The sequence below is a fragment of the Callorhinus ursinus genome, unplaced genomic scaffold (genome assembly GCF_003265705.2).
Source record: "Callorhinus ursinus isolate GAN/ISIS: 27379988/994484 unplaced genomic scaffold, GSC_fseal_2.0 scaffold11, whole genome shotgun sequence".
In the NCBI taxonomy this organism is placed as follows: Eukaryota; Metazoa; Chordata; class Mammalia; order Carnivora; family Otariidae; genus Callorhinus; species Callorhinus ursinus.
In genome coordinates, this window is record NW_027397073.1 from 37,580,317 (window position 1) to 37,598,010 (window position 17,694).

Genomic DNA, 17,694 nt, shown 5'->3' on the forward strand with positions numbered 1-17,694 from the left:
GAAAAAGAGATTCTGATTCAGTGGGTCTAGGATGGAGTTTTGAAACCTACCCTTTTAACAAACACCCCAGAAGATTCTTTTTTTTTTTTTTAAGATTATTTATTTATTTATTTGACAGAGAGAGAGAGGGACAGACACAGCGAGAGAGGGAACACAAGCAGGGGGAGTGGGAGAGGGAGAAGCAGGCTTCCCATGGAGCAGGGAGCCGGACACGGGACTCGATCCCAAGACCCTGGGATCATGACCTGAGCCGAAGGCAGATGCTTAACCGACTGAGCCACCCAGGTGCCCCACCCCAGAAGATTCTAATGCAGGTGGCCCTTGAAACATATTTTGAGGAACACTTCTAAAAAATGAATGGCCAGTTTCATAACCACATTGAGACAGAGGGGCAAAGAGAAGGTATGGTAAGTATGAATTATGACAAGGGCTGGTTCTCCCACAGACTAACATAGAATACTGAATCCAAGAGAGTAATGAGTAATGTGGAAAGACTGGTGGAACAGAGAGGGAAAACTAGAAGATGCAGTCTTGTCACAGGCTTGTGAGAGCTTGGAGAAGTGCAGGCCAGGGACTAACATGTCTTTAGTCTTACAATGCCAGCAATCAGTCTCCTCACATGACCACTCGGCTCAGCTAGACTGTGGCCGGGGGTACGGAAAGAAGAAATCCAAGAGAAAAACAGAAACAACACAAACAGGGGCACCTGGGTGGTGCAGTCGGTTGAGCCTCCCACTCTTGGTTTCAGCTCAGGTCCTGATCTCAGGGTTGTAAGATTGAGCTCCACGTCTGGCTCGGCACTCAGCACAGAGTCAGCTTGAGATTCTCTCCCTCTCCCTCTGCCCCTCCTGCTCATTCTCTCTCTCTCTCAAATAAATAAATAAATAAATAAATATTTTTTAAAAACCCACAAACAAACAAACACAAAACAAAGGAGATGAAGAGAATAAAGTGGTGAGAAAAACAAAGACAGTTGGCATAGGTTATCATCTGTTCACAGCCAGGCAGGATTATGGCTAAGAAAGAAGTGAAGTCCTAGTATCTGTCACTCTCTCCCCCCTTAATCACCAGCCTCAACCCTAAAACCCAAACCATGCCCTCTCCCACATGCTCACCCACAGGAAATCACAGGGCTATTGTTTCCCCTTAACCTACTGTGGCTGGTGAAGCTGGATTATTTGCTTTCAGAACCAGTCCACTGCTGATTGCTGATAGAATACCACTTGCTTTGGGTTCAATTCCATTGTTTTTCTTTCTTGTCTAATACAAAGATTCAAACTGGATGAATATGGAGCAACTCTCAGCCTCATATCTAAAGTATGAGAGATATTTAAAGAACTTTTAATTTACAGCTGTTATGTCACATGCTCCCAGAAAATAAGGCATAAGAGAAAAAACATTTTGAACCAATAAAGAAAAAAAGAAAACCATAAACAACAGAAAAAGGGGGTTTGACTGAGCCACCCAGGTGCCCATGAAAAAGGGGGTTTAAGCACTATAAATACAGAAACTATTTTATATATATATTCTAATGGTAAATATTACTTTCACAGTGTCTAGGTTAAAAGGAAGAGGAAGAATTTATCTGCATATGGAAAAAAAAATCACCTGACACATTTTATGTTTATAAATAGAAGCTAACACTGTAGGGGAAAATCTGGACGACCGCCCACACGGGACATGATCTGCACTTCTTACCTTTCTGAACCCCCCCTTTCTTGCCCCCGTTTATTCTTCAGGAACTGTTTTTCTCCATATTTAAGCCTTACCTAAGCATTTTGGTGATGATTTAATTACCACATTTTAAAAAAGCCAGCCAATTGGTTCCTTCAAGAAAGAAGGCATCTGACTGGTATCACCAGGGCTGGGGGCCCTTATTTTATAAAAGAGGAGTGTGTGAGAGCAAACATCTGCCTCATTATTTAACCATATGTTTTTAAAGGAGTGGTTCCTGCAACCTGTCCACATGGTGTTATTTAGCAAACACTTCTACATAATGAAGGTTTGGAAAAGTCGTATCCCCAAAACATTGCAGAGACACAACCATTTAAACACTCAAGCAACATGAGTAAATGAGAAATATAATCAGATTGAATGCACAAAGGGAACAGAAGGGATGGAAAACATAACACAACCGGTAGTGAGGCTACTAAAAGGATAAGAGAATAGTATTTTTCTGAACCAAGAATGTGTCTCATTTTAAATCAAAAGCAGATGAATTGTTTGTGAGCCATTTCCCTAGTTTCCTCAAGAACAAGGACATCTTTTAAAAGATGTATGGAGTAAAGGGTATTATGGAATTGAACTTTATGATTTAAAATTAACCTTAAAAATTACACATAGTAAAATGTAATAACTGGGGCGCCTGGGTGGCTCAGATGGTTAAGCGACTGCCTTCAGCTCAGGTCATGATCCTGGCATCCCGGGATAGAGTCCCGCATCAGGCTCCCTGCTCAGCAGGGAGTCTGCTTCTCCCTCTGACCCTTTTCCCTCTCGTGCTCTCTATCTCTCATTCTCTCTCTCTCAAATAAATAAATAAAATCTTCAAAAAGAATGTAATAACTGATCAAAAACCAAAAAGATTGGCAACCAAAAGTGGCGGATACTAAGTAAAGTCAAATCTATGAACTCAAATCTATGTTCTATATCTATGTTCATATAACCTATGTTCTAATCTATGTTCTGTGTTTAGTGAATTGCTAATTGAAAGAATAAAATAATACTATCCTAAAAATAAAACTGCACCACATTTAGGACTAGAAGCCACAGATTATCTCTCAAATCTGCACCTCTCTAGATTTTATTACAATCACAAAAAAAATTTTTTTTAAACTTCTAACCTTTTGCTTCTTACTTTGTCTTACCCCATTTTAGGGTTTGTAACTGTACCCCAATTATAAAATCTCTATTCAAAATGCAGCTTCTCTTTCCTCAGGATGGCCCTCGAGCCAAGATTTTCTTTAATTTCACATGACCCCAGAGAAAAATGCAAGGCTGCAGTAGACAGTGAATCCCCCATGGTAGAGCTGATGTGGTAATGACAATGATGAGTCTGGACATCTGCATATGCATCTGTCTCTAACAATATTGTGTGACAAGATCTCCTAAAATGCATCTTCTTCAAATGATGCACAGACGCCCCCACCCTTGCCTCCAAATATCTTCGTGACTTGTGTCAGCTCTAGAAAAGTACATAAAAACTGCCAAGAAAATCCATTAATGTATGACTTGGCAGCTATGAGGAACAAAGGCAGGGAAGAGTAGGCATGGCTTAATTTATGGTTTCAACCAAAAAGATGAGACATGGAGCAGTTATGACGATTTGGGTTAAGGATACAAAATAATTGTGTAAATCATTAAGGCATATGTAACTAAAGAGACTGCTTTGTGTAAAAAATTTTTAATTTCTTTGCTATATTTACTTTAAAAATATGATTAAAGAACACAAAATGTTAAACATAATAAATTTTCCAAAAACCTAAACTGGTGAGTTGAGAATCATGAAAAGCCTAAATTTAGTGTACTCTGCAATGGTTACCTTAGTACAGTGGTTTCTAACTTCACGTGCATCAGAAGAACCTGGAGGGCTTGTTACAAGAGATTGCTGGGCTCCATCCAGCAATCTTAGAGTTTCTTAGAAATTTGTATTCACAGAGACTTCAAGGCTGTGCTAACACTACCTGTCTGAGGACCACACTTGAAGGAACATTGCTCTAGTACAGTGAGAACTTCAGGGTTAATTACATTGTCAATAACTTGATTTGTTTTTTGGAAGAGTCTCCTTGGACTACTGTTCTTTGTGATTGCCTCCCTGTCAACTGTTAGTCCTCAGAACACTGGTTTCAAGCAGAAAATTCTTATCCCCATCTCTTGTACTTAATCTACTGAGCAGTGATCAAACAACTTGACACAATCAGTACATTTATTTTTAATCTATAATTTTACACCAAAATAAATTAACATGAATGCTTGCTGGTAGGTGCTCCTCAGAATTTAAACACAGATTTTGTGTTCACTATTTCCTTCTTAGCTTAGCAACATTTTCCCACACACTTTCTGGCTGAACACTGCATTTCAGATGGATAATATTCCCGGAAATAAAGAACAATTAGTGAGAATACAGTAGGGGCTGGGATGGTGAAGTTTCAGAATTCCGCCACAAAAGACAGTCTAAGAGAATGGTAGAAGTTTCCAACCTTGCTACAGCCTGCAGCAATGGTTTCCCAGGAGAGAAAAAAGCATTGATTTGGAGGAGTAAGAGTACCTTCACATGGTCCCTAGACCTTAGCACTGACGGAATGTTCTGTGTTCCTGTCTGCATCATTGTCCAAGTAGCCCCTCATCCCACTGACCTGTCAAGTGCTTATTATTCAGAAACAGAGCAGCAGTTAATCCCCTGCCATCCTCTGAGAATCAATGTTGAGTGATATTTTTCAGTTTACACTTGCATAAAAAATGTGGATTAGATTTCTGTGAAGATGGAGTAGAAGTAATTTTCCCTATTCCTTTCACTAAGTACAACTAAAACCCTTGACATTATACATAAAATAAGCATACAAAGACTCTGAAAGTTGGAGAGAAGGTAAACCAGCTAGGGGCCTCAGGGTCCTCAGTCACGCCAGTGATGACTCCTTGGGTTTCTGTATTGCTTCATGTATCCCAAACATGGAACTAAAGAAACTAGAAACCCAGAAATGCCAACAGACATAGATAAAAAAAAAAAAAGGGGGGGAGGCCAACAAAAGCATGCTTTATTGTGTTGCTCCTTTCCTAGTTCTTATAAATAAGGACTTGGTCCTAGTCCAATAAGTAAAAGAATATTTAGATAATAATGGCTTTATTCCAACCATTTAAAACAGAAAATAATGTAGCCCTACCACAACCATGCCAACAGAGGCTAAGTAGGGAGCCTAGACCTCCACCTTCACCAGGCTGTAAAGGAGCCCCATATTTCCTCATCCCCAACAATGTAATAGCACAGAGGGCCAAGTACAGAGCTGTGACTTTCATTCCCACCAGGTGATAATGAGACTCCCCACCTTCTACCCCTACTAGGTTGTCAGTGGAGACTATGCAGGGAGGCTGAACTTTTACCCCCACCTGGCAATACCAAGTCTCCCCTCTCTATCTCCATTGAGTGGTGTCATGGGAGGCCTAGTGGAGAGTCAGGGCTGTCATCATGGCCCAGGAGTAATCAGACCACCTTCTTGTCCCCAGGTTGTCTATGGATTCCACATAGGGAACAGAAAAGAGGCACTTCTACCATTCCCAACCAGGGAGGTATCAGTGAAGATCTAGTGGGGAACTTGAATTCACAATTCCCACAGTAATGTGGAGCCCCCTTAGGTGACAAGGGAGACCGAGTGAGGAACCTGCACTTCTTTCCCCACCTGGAAGGGATGAGGTGGCACCATCCCCATTTTGCCCACTGGGGTGATGTTAGTGGAAGACAACTAAAACAGGATGTTTAAATAAATCCAGAGTCTCTTAACATAATAAGAATATGGCCAGGTTTCAACGGAAAATCATTCATCACACCAAGGACCAGGAAAATCAGAAACTGAATGAAGAATAAAAGACAATTTATAGATGCCAACAATGAGATTACAGAGAGATGTTAGAATTATCTGACAAAGTTTTTAAAGCAGCCATAATAAAAAAAAATACTCCAATGAGCAATTATGAACATGCTTGAAACAAAAATGTAAAAAGTATCAGCTAAAAAAAGAGAACGCATTAGAAAAAACTAAGTGGAAATTTTAGAACTAAAAAAAAACCCCAATGACCAGATATAAAATATTGTGGGTGGGTCCAATAACAGAATGGAAGTGGCAGAGGAAAGAATCTGTAAGGTGGATGACAGAATAATTAGAATAACTCAGTCTGAACAACAGAGAAAACAGACTGAAACAACAGAGCCTCAGAGACTCTGTGTGTACAGTAGGCTGAATAATGGCTCCCAAAGATATTTGGTCTGGTCCTAATTCCTGGAAGCTTATAAGGCAAGAAAGGATTCTGTAGATGGGATTAAATTACAGAGCTTGAGATGTGGAGAATATAATGGACTGTCCAGATGGACCCTAAATGTAATCACAGTGTCCTTAAAAGAGAGAGTCAAGGGAGGTTTGACTACAGCAAAGAAAGTAGATTTGATTATAGAAGCAAGAGATTAGATTGGTGGGAAGAAGAATTTGTGAGTCAAAGAATACTGGTAGCCTCCAGTAGCTAGAAAATGCAAGAAAATTAATTTCCCCATGGAACCTTCAGAGAAACCCTCCCTGCCAACACCTTGACCAACCCAATGGAACTGATTTCTGAGTTTTGGCCTCCAGAACTGTAAAAGAATAAATGTGTGATGTAAAACAAGTTTATGGAAATTTGTTATAGCAGCCATAGGAAACAAATACAGTATGGTCCTACACCAAAAGATCTAACATTCATGTCTCGGGGACCTGGAAGGAGAGGAGAAAATGGACAGAGCTGAAAAAGTACTCAAAGAAATAATGCCTGAAAACTTCCCAAGCTTGACAAAAGACATAAATCTACAGATTCAAGAAGCTGAATAAATCGGAATGTCAAACACATTAAACCAAAAGAAATCCATGCCAATGCACAACATAGTCAAATTTATGAAAACTGAAGATAAAAAAAATCTTGAAAGAGAGAGAAATGACAGTTACCTATAAGAGAAAACCAAGATGAATCACAGATGTCTCAACAGAAACCATGAAGGTCATAAGAAAGTGGCAAATTTTTCAAGTGCTGAAACAAAAGAGTTATCAACCTAGAATCCCATATCCAGTTAAAATATCCTTCAGGAATGAAGGGGAAATAAAGACATTCTCAGATGAAAGAAAACAAAGATATTTTGTCACCAGGAGACTGGTCTGCTCTAAAAGAATGGCTAAGGAAGTTTTCAAAACAAAAAGGAAGCAATACAAGAAGATATGTTAGAACATCAAGAAAGAAAAAATATGGATAAATATATTGGACTTTTTTGTTCCTCTTAATCTTTCTAAATTATATTTGACAGTTGAAACAAAAATGTTAACACTGTGTGATGCATATAAAGGAAATATTTGACAATTATACTATAAATGTCAGAGAATAAAGAATGTAAAAAGAAGTAGTTTCTATGGTTCACTAGAATTGATAAAATGACAATAGCAGTAGACAGTGAAAAATTATATGTGTGTGTATATGATGTAATACTTTCACCAATCACTAAAAGATGTATAGATACACCCTATAGACAAAAATGGAATTCTATAAAAGCTCAGGTAACTGACAGAAAGGCAAGGAAAAAAACTCAGAGAAAGTAAAAAAGAGAGAAACCAAAAAATATAATGGCAAACATAAGCCTAACATATCAATAATTATAATAAATGTAAATGGTCTAAATACATCAATTAAAAGATATTGGCAGGGTGGATTAAAATATATGATCCAACTACTTATATGTACAAGGAATTCAAATCAAATAAAATGATATAGGCATATTGAAAGTAAAAGGATAGAAAAAAGATATGCAAACATCAATCAAAGAAGAAAAGGAATGTCTGTTAATATCAGATACAGTAGACTACAAGCAAATAAGTGCCAAAAGGGAAACTTATAGCACTAAATGCATACAATAGGGGAGAGGAAAAACCGAAAACCAGTAATCTAAACATCCACTCAAGAATATAGAAAAGGATGAGAAAAATAATCCAAAAGCAAACAGAATGGAGAAAATATTATGAAAGCAGAAATCAACGGAGAACAGAAAAACAATAAAGAAAAATCAATGAAGCAATGGTTTCTTTGGTCTCTTAAAGATCAGTAAAATTGATAAACCTCCCAAAACTGACAGAAGAGAGAAGTCACACATCACCAACGTTAAGAATGAAGCATGGGATATCAGGAGAGATACCACAGACATCAAAAGAACAAAAATATTATGAACAACTCTCCACAAATAGATCAGACAACTTAGATGAAATAAATCAATTCCTCAACAAACTTAAATTACCACAACTCACATAATATGAAACTGATCATTTGAATAGCCTATAAAATATTGTTATGGGCTGCATGGTGTCCTCCCAGAATTCATATGTTGAAGCCCTAACCACAATACAGAATATGATCATATTTAGAGACAGGGCCTTTAAAATGACAATTAAGTTAAAATGTGACAATTAGGAAGGGTTCTAATCAAATCTGACCGGTGTCTTTGTACGAAGCATAAATTCAGACATACAGGGAGACACCAAGGATGCATACACAGAGGAAAGACCACGTGAGGACACAGCAAGAGGGCAGCCATCAGCAAGCCAAGGAAGAGGCCTAAGAAGAAGACAAATCCGCTGATCCTTGGATCTTGGACTACCAGCCTCCAGACCCATAAGAAAATACATTTCTGTTGTTTAAGCCCCCAGTCTGTGGTATTCTGTTATGGCAGCCCAAGTCAACTAGTACAAGTATTAAAGAAATTGAGTTCATAACTAAAAAAAAAAAAATTCTAAAAAAGAAATCTCCCAGACCAGATGGTTTCACTGAGAAATTTTACCAAATACTTAAGGAAGAATTAATACCAATTCTACACTATCTCTTTCAGAAAATAAGAAGAGGGAAGACATGGTAAGTGATTTTATGAAACTAGTATTACTCTGATATCAGTAACAAAGATAGCACCAAAAAAGAAAACCATAGACCAATATCTCTTATGAATATAGATGTAAAAATCTTTAACAAAATATTGGCAAATAGATTATAAAAACATTATACACAATGGCTAAATGGAATTTATTACAGGGATGCAAAGCTGGTTCAATAGTAAAAAATCAATGTACTCTATTTTATAACCGGCTAAAAAAGGAAAATTAAATGATCATATCATTTGGTGGGGGAAAAAAGCGTTTGACAAAAATTAATACCTCTTCATGATAAACACACTCAGAAAAAACTGGAACAGAGATGAAACTTTTCAATTTGATAAAGAACAGCTACAAAAAAAATTTACTGCTGATATTATGTATACATTATGAGGAAAGACTGAATGCTTTCCCCTGAAGATCAGCAACAAGGTAAGAATGTTCACTCTCAGCCCTCTATTTAACATAATATTGGAACTTCTAACAGTGCAATAAGGCAAGAAAAGAAAACAAAAGGCATACAGATTAGAAAGAAAAAAATTGTCCTTACTTTCAGATGATGTGATGGTCTACATAGACCATTCTAAAAATTACAAAAAACATTTAGAGCTAATAAGTTCAGCAAGTTCCCAGGATACAATATAAACATACAAAAATCAGTAAATTCCTATATACTTGCAATGAGTATTCTGATAGGTGTGTAGTGATATCTCACCCTGATTTTAATTTGCATTCCTTAAGGGCTAATGATGTTGAACATCTTTCATGTGCATATTTGCTATTTATATATCTTTCCTGGTGAAATGTCTTTTTATGTCTTTTGCCCATTTTCTAATGTTTGTTTGTGTTGGAGGAAACTGGATAAAAGTGACCATGGGATCTCTCTGTATTATATCTTACAATGGCATGTGAATGTCCAATTATTTCAGAATAAAAGGTTTAATTAAAAAATATGGATTGGACATTGGGGAGGGTATGTGCTATGGTGAGCGATGTGAATTGTGTAAGACTGATGAATCACAGACTTGTACCTCTGAAACAAGTAATACATTAGATGTTAAAAAAAAAAAGAGGGAAGATAGTAGGAAGGGAAAAATGAAGGGAGGGAAATCGGAGGGGGAGACGACCCATGAGAGACTATGGACTCTGAGAAACAGAGTTCTAGAGGGGAGGGGAGTGTGGGGGATGGGCTAACCTGGTGATGGGTATGAGGGCACATATTGAATGGAGCACTGGGTGTTATATGCAAACAATGAATCATGGAACACTACATCAAAAACTAATGATGTATAGTGATTAACATAATAAAATAAAATTTAAAAAATATTGATTGGATATATTCTAAATTTTCAAATTATGTTTGGCAATTTAAAATAAACATGCAGTATTATTTATATGTTTATCTGTATTACTTTTTACAATAATGAAGAGCACATATGTTACTTTTGTTCATGTTGGTGCAGGTGACAAAGATGGTACATACATAGGTGTTCTCCTTTCTCTACCATGTTGATACTATCAAATGTATTCAGAAAACACAGCTTGGGTGCTGTATGCAGGTGTTGGCACTGTTCTTGGCTTGTGCTTATGGTCAAATAGGCTACATCATGCATTAATCTAAAATCATAGCTTTACGATCATTCATTGACTAAATACACCCCTAATGAAAAAGGGGGATATCATCCATTTCACAAGTTTAGTCTCTACTTTCTTTGCTGGTGATTTTATGTAGGAATTACCTTCCTATGGTGAAGTTCTAAAATATAGTTATTGTTGATTCTACTTTACATTAAATCATAAGTCATTTTTAGGTGATAAAACTATTGAAGGAAACTGGCTGATTTTATATGGTAATCATTAATGTGCTCATTACTATCACACTGTTCTTCCATCCGGGCATAGGATCAGATTGCTCTTCTCTTCCATCTTCTGGTTAGGAATGGCTGTATAATTTGCTTTGGTCAATGAAAATATGAGCGAAAATGGCAAGTCTTGCTTCCTGGTAGAAGCCTTTAAAAACCTGTGGGTGATTCACCATGTTCCCATGTGCCTGATGAGAGATGAGGATGTTTGGATGACAGGGGCTTTATTAGCATGAATCTCTAAGAGAGGGGGATGTAGAATAGAGTCTTTTATTCGTGAATATGGGCACATAGCCTTAGCAAGAAATAAACCTTTGTTCTTTTCAGTCACTGAGATTTTAAAGTTGTTTGTTATGACTGCATAACCTAAACAATCATAACTGGTTAATATATTCTATATTTACATCAAACATACAAAACTCTCTGCCACAGGACACTATACTATGACATCAAATTGTAAACTCCAGTTAACGAATTGTTCATTGGTATACTCGATGTCATCCTCCACTCTGATAACACCAAACACACACACACACACACACACACACACACACACACACACACACAAGTCAGATCAAATCTTGCAGCTCTTCCTTATGGTATAAATTAGAGCAATAGTTTACTAATTATTCCATGAAATCAAGCTTTGTATGAAACTGAGCATACAGAGAAATTATGTATCACATTCTTGATAGGGATACTGGAGTAACAGAAAATGTATGCACTGCCTTAAGCATTTCCAACAGTTTCAAAGAAAGGAGTCATCTAATTGTATGTGTGCTCTTTGTATGAACTGATTCATGGTTACTACTAACATAATCCTATCAGCTGCATATTACCCACCGTTTTCAGGGAGAAATAACATTGGCTAACATTTTCAGACACTGTGCAAAGATCTTTATGTGATTTGTACACTTAACGAATTAGCACTTCACTTTCCTAATAATATACCCCATGTGTCTTAGATTAGCATTATTTGGATAATATTCAAAACTACTAAGTTTTAATCATAACAGTTACTATGAGTCATGTCAGAAGATCCCAATGTAAAAATTAACAAGGTCTTAAATCTTACCAAGACAATTCAACAGGTGTTATTATGTCATACTTTATGTCCTCTTTGCAGTGCATATTCTGGACAGACATTGAGGGTAGGTGAAACAGGTGACTTAAAATTCTTAAGTTTATTAATGGTCACGGAACTTCCAGCTGTTAAAGATATTTCCCTAATTACTTGAAATGCTGAAGTACATATTCTTGATGCTAAAAATTTCAATAGTTTCAAATGCTGCTCAAATGACTATTTTTGAATTTAAAAATATATAACATATAATGAGAAATTTCTCATAATTTAGTGGCCTCCAATCTTTGTCTAGGAATTCATATATCTCTTCTTGCTTTATGTATATTTTGCCTGTAAAATATGGAGCAAAAAGCATTGCCATAAAGGAAGTTCTATTTTTTTCCCACTGATTTTTATTAAGGGAAAAGTAACCAAAGGATCAAATTAGGAGGTCTTACTATTTTCAACGATGATGGGACTTTAACACATTAGGAAAATTATGAACTAGGTGCTACACATCAACAGCTAACAGTGTGGACTACAATATCAGAATACTTGAATTTAGGGTTTATCCCTACCTATGTGACAGTGGTCAGGATTATTGCTCTTTTCATGCTTCAGTTCCTGTTCTATAAAATGGGGATATGGGTAATGCACGCAGACCTCTAGGCAATCGTGAAGAATACATAAGTTAATTTATCTATGTCCCACAGAATACCCAGCACACAGTAACTATTCAACAAATTTAGTCACTATGCTCGCTTCAAAATGTTAATACATATGTTCCCAGCATATTCATCACTTAATAGCACCTCCCTTACTCTGCGGTCTCTTGTTTTCCCTTGGACACTTCTTAGGGAGAAGTGTCTCCCTTAGAGAATCTTAGGGACTATGTGATGAATCAATTGCATTTCTATTTTGAGACATTCTGCCCCTTTAACAACTAAACACACACACACAACTACTTTTTGAAAATTCAAAGCAGTTGTTAAGGCAAAGAAAGAAAATGATTATATTTCACTAAACTTAAATAACTTTCTACACATAAGTTAATAACTAGATAAGGGTAGCACATGCCCTACATGCTTTAAAAGGTATTGATAGTTTTGTAAATCTCCCCGTGTCCCTAGGTGAATAATGAAGGTAAATAGTATGGCTCCTGGTGAATAGAGAAGTGTAGCGGTAACCAGAGTGAGACAAAGGTCTCTGATTCAGAAAATAATTCAGAAAAGATTTATGAACGTATTTAAGAAGACAATTGACTTAGTAAACACCTTCTCACATGTCATTCCTCCACAAATATGTGACTGATTGGGCATCCTGTTCTGACCTCTGTGTCCAGTGCAGAATCCTTTATTACACATTTTTATAGAATTCTTTCTTTCAGAGAAATTACCTCCATTTGCAAATAAACGCTTATTTGTATAATTATTTTATTAAAATCTGACCCCCTGTGTTGGCAGGGCTCACTCATCTTTCTGCTCATTATTGATCCCCAGTTCCCCATCCAGCACCTGAAACAGAGGGGCTCTCAGAATGCAGAGACATTGTAATTCTCCCAAAACTAGAGGTGTGGGACTTGAAAGGAAAAAGTCATGTCATATCTACCAGGTGAGGTAAAAGTAGCAAGGGAATGCTTTCTCTAAAATAAGTAACAGAAGCTAGAAAACTGGAACAGTCTGAGTTAGGTAAGAAAGGACATATCTATGTATGAGAGAATAAACAATTAACATTTCATATAGACTTGGAAAAATCAAATTCAATTTCAGTAACAAAAACACTGTGTGAGATGGCATGTAACTATTTTGACCACAGCACTGCTCTGGTATCCCAAAATAAAGTTGAAGCCATAATTTGGGGCATGGAGGAGGTTAACCACTGAAGAATGGGATAGTTTTCTCTTTTCATATCCAGAGAACATGTGTCCATGTAGTTCAGTTGGATTCTAGTCTTTTCACTTATAATGTTGAATAACTGTGGGTTTGAAATATGTATATTGAATTTAATTAAACTGAGAGACAAGAATTAAGGAAATCTGTGAATGTCAAAATAATTTGAAACTGGTTATGTGAAGGAGCAATTAAATTTACTTGAAGAAATAACAGATGAAGACTTAAGAGAGACATCCACCCAATAAAATGAATATTATGAGAGTTCCATGATAAGCTCAAATGAGTAATTCTCTAAATTTGTGCAGTTGGGAGTTCACCCCACTGAGACCTTTCTTCACATCGTGGTTCATTTAAAGCAAGCGGAGATTTTAAAAGTATTTCAGCTTAGAACTAATGAGAAATTTTGATTTGTCTTCATTGCTACACAACTTTGTATAAAGCACATACAACTGGCTAAAAGGTATAGACAATACACGAACACCCTCAAAATATAACCCACTTTTAATCACTGACAGTTTAAAGAGAATTGCAAAATTCTTCTTTTAAAACTGCTTAACCTCTAGTCAGAATGACTGGATTAAAGATGATTAAACTTGCTCAAAAATTCTGGTGTTCTGAGGAAAATGATGGCCATGTTTTGAGCAAAGACCAGACTAACACCTTAGGAAGTTTAAAATTAAGTGCAAACTATAGATCAATTCAGCCACCTGCTTTGTGATAGTTTACTTGGCTGATAATCTTAACTGCTGAAAATCTTAACTTTGCTGATAAATACTCCTTTAGTTTGTAATTGTTGTAGGCAACTTGGTTAATTGTGGCAAAAGTACTCAAAGGATATTTACTATAATATAGTATTAAAAATTAGAAAACCTTAATTGTGTCCAACCGTAGCACATAGTTAAGATGTTCATCTTGGTAGAGAAATGTCATCAATATATGAAACATAGAAGACTTTAGGCACAATGGGGTGCCATATAGATAAATAAATACATGAGTTGCTTAAGAGTGCACTGAGAGACCAACTGGGCTCTAACATTTAATAACTGTACGACTTTGGGTTATTTCAGCTCTCTGCGTCTGGATTTCCTCACCTGTAAAAGGTGGACAGTATTATTAACTACCCCTCATGTTGCGGTAAGAACTGAGTGAGTGAAAGCTCACAGAACTGTGCCTGGAACATATGGAGAGCTGTTTTTCCTAAAGTTTCTACCTTTGGAATAAGCAAAATAAGTACGTGTGTGTGTGTGTCTGTGTGTGTGTGTGTGTGCGCGCATACACACACACATCTATATATTATATATATAGATGTAAAAGAAACGTAACTATGCGTGCTTCAACAATATGGGTTACTGTTATGTTCAAAAGGAAACACAAACACATTAATACCAAGTGATCCTAACAGAAAACAGGAAAACGTGAACATAAACATTAACTCAAAAGACCATTTTTTTAGAGCAAGAATGAACCTAAGGGTGGTAAGCTTCTCTACAAGTGTACATCCAGTATTTCTCCCCCAAGTTCCACGCTTATCTTCTCAAAGCCGTACCCCATGCCTGCCAAAGAGGAAAGTTTTACTACCGAGTCCCGGGAACGGTACCATTGAGCCCAGCACCGCCGTCGGGCCACTCCTCTTCTCTCCTTGGCTTTGGTCTTTTGACAGACACCTCTCTCTCCCCCACTCCAGGCACCAGAACGAACCTCCCGTCCGCCTTCTGTCCAGCGGAAAACTCCAAAATGGGCAACAGGCTATAAAAGCTGAGGCCACTCACCGGCCCCCCGCGCCCAGATCCGCACCCGCCGCCCCCGGCGCCGCGCGCCCACTCCCACTCAGCATCCGCCCGGGCACCGCAGTGCATTGCAACACGCGCTGACGCCGCTGGCTGGAAGGGACCCATCGCCGCCTTCCCGGTCAATACCCCCCAGACCGCTCCCCAACGTGAGTGCCATCCCTAATGGAGGTGGCCAGGCCACCTCCCAACGGCTCAGCCCGCGAGGACGACCGCGAGCGCAGCACTGACAACAAAACAACTCGACCCGCGCCGCGACGGAACCGGCTGCCATCGCCGAGCCCGGGAGCGGCGCGGCGGCGACAGCGGGGGCTGCGGCACGGCAGGGCCTCCACGGGAGGCCGAGATTTACCTGCGCGGCCCCGCGCCCCCGGGCCGGCCATCCTGCAGCAGCCGCTACCGCCGCCCCGCGGGCCCGAGGCGCCGCCCGCCGCCGGGGGAGGCGCCGCGCCGCAGTCCTGGCTGCGGCGCCCGGCACATGCTTGGCGCTCGCGGCGGCCGGCGCCCGCGCACAGGTGGGAACCCCGCGAGTGGGCGTTGGGGCGATTCCCTTCCCCAGCCCGCGCTCGCCGCCCGCTTCCACTCTTGACTTTGCCGGTGCGCGGCGCCTGCCCTTGCTCCCGCAGCCGAGCAGCCTGTGCCCGCGCCCCGGCGCCGTGGGCGGCTGCGGTCCCTGCGCAGCTCGGGCGGCGCGTCATGTGCATCTCCCGCCTCGCCGCTCGCTCCGCGGCACCGGGCGGCGGGGGGCACCGCGCGGCGGCCCGGCCGGCGCCCACTCCCAGCCCGGCGCCCGGACCCCCTCCGCTCCCGCGCCCTCCCCCATCCCGGAGCTGTCAAGGAGGAAAACGCCTTGCACACACCTTGGAATGGACGGGCGCCTCAGTCACCGACTCACCAAACTCTTAGAAGGTGTCCATTGGTCTGTAAGGAGGTTTGGGCATGGAGTAGGAGCCGCTTTCTTATTATTTAATAATGTTGGAAGTGCCGGGTCCGCTGCCAGAGTTGTGGGTCATGTGGGCACAGCAGAGGCTGGCTGCTGCCAGTACCAGGGTTTCCTGAGGATCCTGAAACTATGATCTCATCCTCCTCATCCGCCTCCCCCGCCCCTCTCTCCGCGGGCGCGCACGCACAGCACACACACACACACACACACACACATGCACACACTTGCATACACACACTCACACTGCATGCACTATCCTCCTTCCTGGACCGAAATATTCCTCCGGGGAAATACAGTGTTCATGCTCTTCACTGAAAAAAAAAAATCCTTCTGGATAGAGATTTTTCTCTTTCAAAGCTTGATTTATGTGCTTTGTTTATTTGCTACAGTTTTCTCTCACACGTGCAAGGGATCCGAACAGAGCCTCAGAATTAAAATTAAAAATAATCATCTTCTTATGTTGACCCAGATTTTGGTCAGAACCCGAGAACTCAAACAGTACAATTTCAATTTAAAATAAAAATAATATGCCAGGCTTGAATATGGAATAGTGATAACACCTGAGATGTATGCAGTGGGTTTCCTTCCCAAGCTGCAAACATTTCCCAAACATTACCTCATTTATTTGCAGAGCATCTTTGCAGAGGAGGTGGATGAGAAGGCAAATAGTATTGTCACCTCAGATACAGAAGCATGAAGCCTAAGTCAGATAAGGTGACTTATCCAAGTACATGTAAGTCAATATCTCACTATAAATATTAATTGCACAGCTACTCAGAGGTTCACCAATTCCTGGAAACTTAGATTACTGAAAATAATCAAGATAGTCTTGATTATTTTTAAGTTACCAACTCTATTGCAAATTAATTAATTGATTTTTCTACATGGATATGTTTTTTATATAATTTTTTCTCTTGTGTGTTTGTATTTATCTTCAGTTTCATGGTTTCATATAATTTTCTTGCTTTTGGGGGGTATGTGTATTTGTTATATGTCTGTGTATCTGTGTGTGAATTCCTCTTCATTTGCATTGTTTAAACCCTTTAGATAGTATGAAGCAATTATAGTCAATTTTCAAGGGGTAATCACAGTTTCGCAGTGATTTGTATATACTTCACTCAAACTCTTTAAGTGCCTGATGTATGTGAAGAGCTGTGCTGTGTTTTCAAGGATATAGAGAAGTTCAAGACATGGAACCTGCCCTCCATTAGTTTACATCTAGCTGTTCAGACAAGATATATATACTGAATGATTTACAGATGAAACGCTTTATTATTTTTGGTGTTATTTGGTGAATTACCACAAAGAAAGTACAAGAGATACAGAGACACTCCTTTTCTTTTTGCTACTTAATTTCCCTTCCATGTTTAAATGATTTTCTTTGTCTCTGGGCCCCACATTTCAGTCTGCCTTTGACCCCCACAGTATCTAAATGGCCAAGCTAATATGCTTCTACATGTTCACCCAACATAAACACTAAATGGGGATTTTTTTTTTAATACTGTGAAAGT

General features: G+C 39.2%; 1 protein-coding gene across 2 annotated transcripts in view; it reads right to left on the minus strand.

Annotated features, from left to right (window-relative positions):
• The window catches only part of DTNA (dystrobrevin alpha), a 338,390-nt gene extending 322,075 nt beyond the window's left edge, over positions 1–16,315 (minus strand). The window contains exon 1 of one of the 2 annotated variants that reach the window (XM_073898312.1): positions 16,101–16,315. The gene's annotated coding sequence lies outside the window, so the exon portion shown is untranslated. Of the gene's footprint in view, positions 1–15,592; positions 15,661–16,100 lie in introns of those variants that run through there. The other variant, XM_073898313.1, reaches the window with a different exon arrangement.
• Between the last annotated feature and the right edge of the window lie 1,379 nt (positions 16,316–17,694).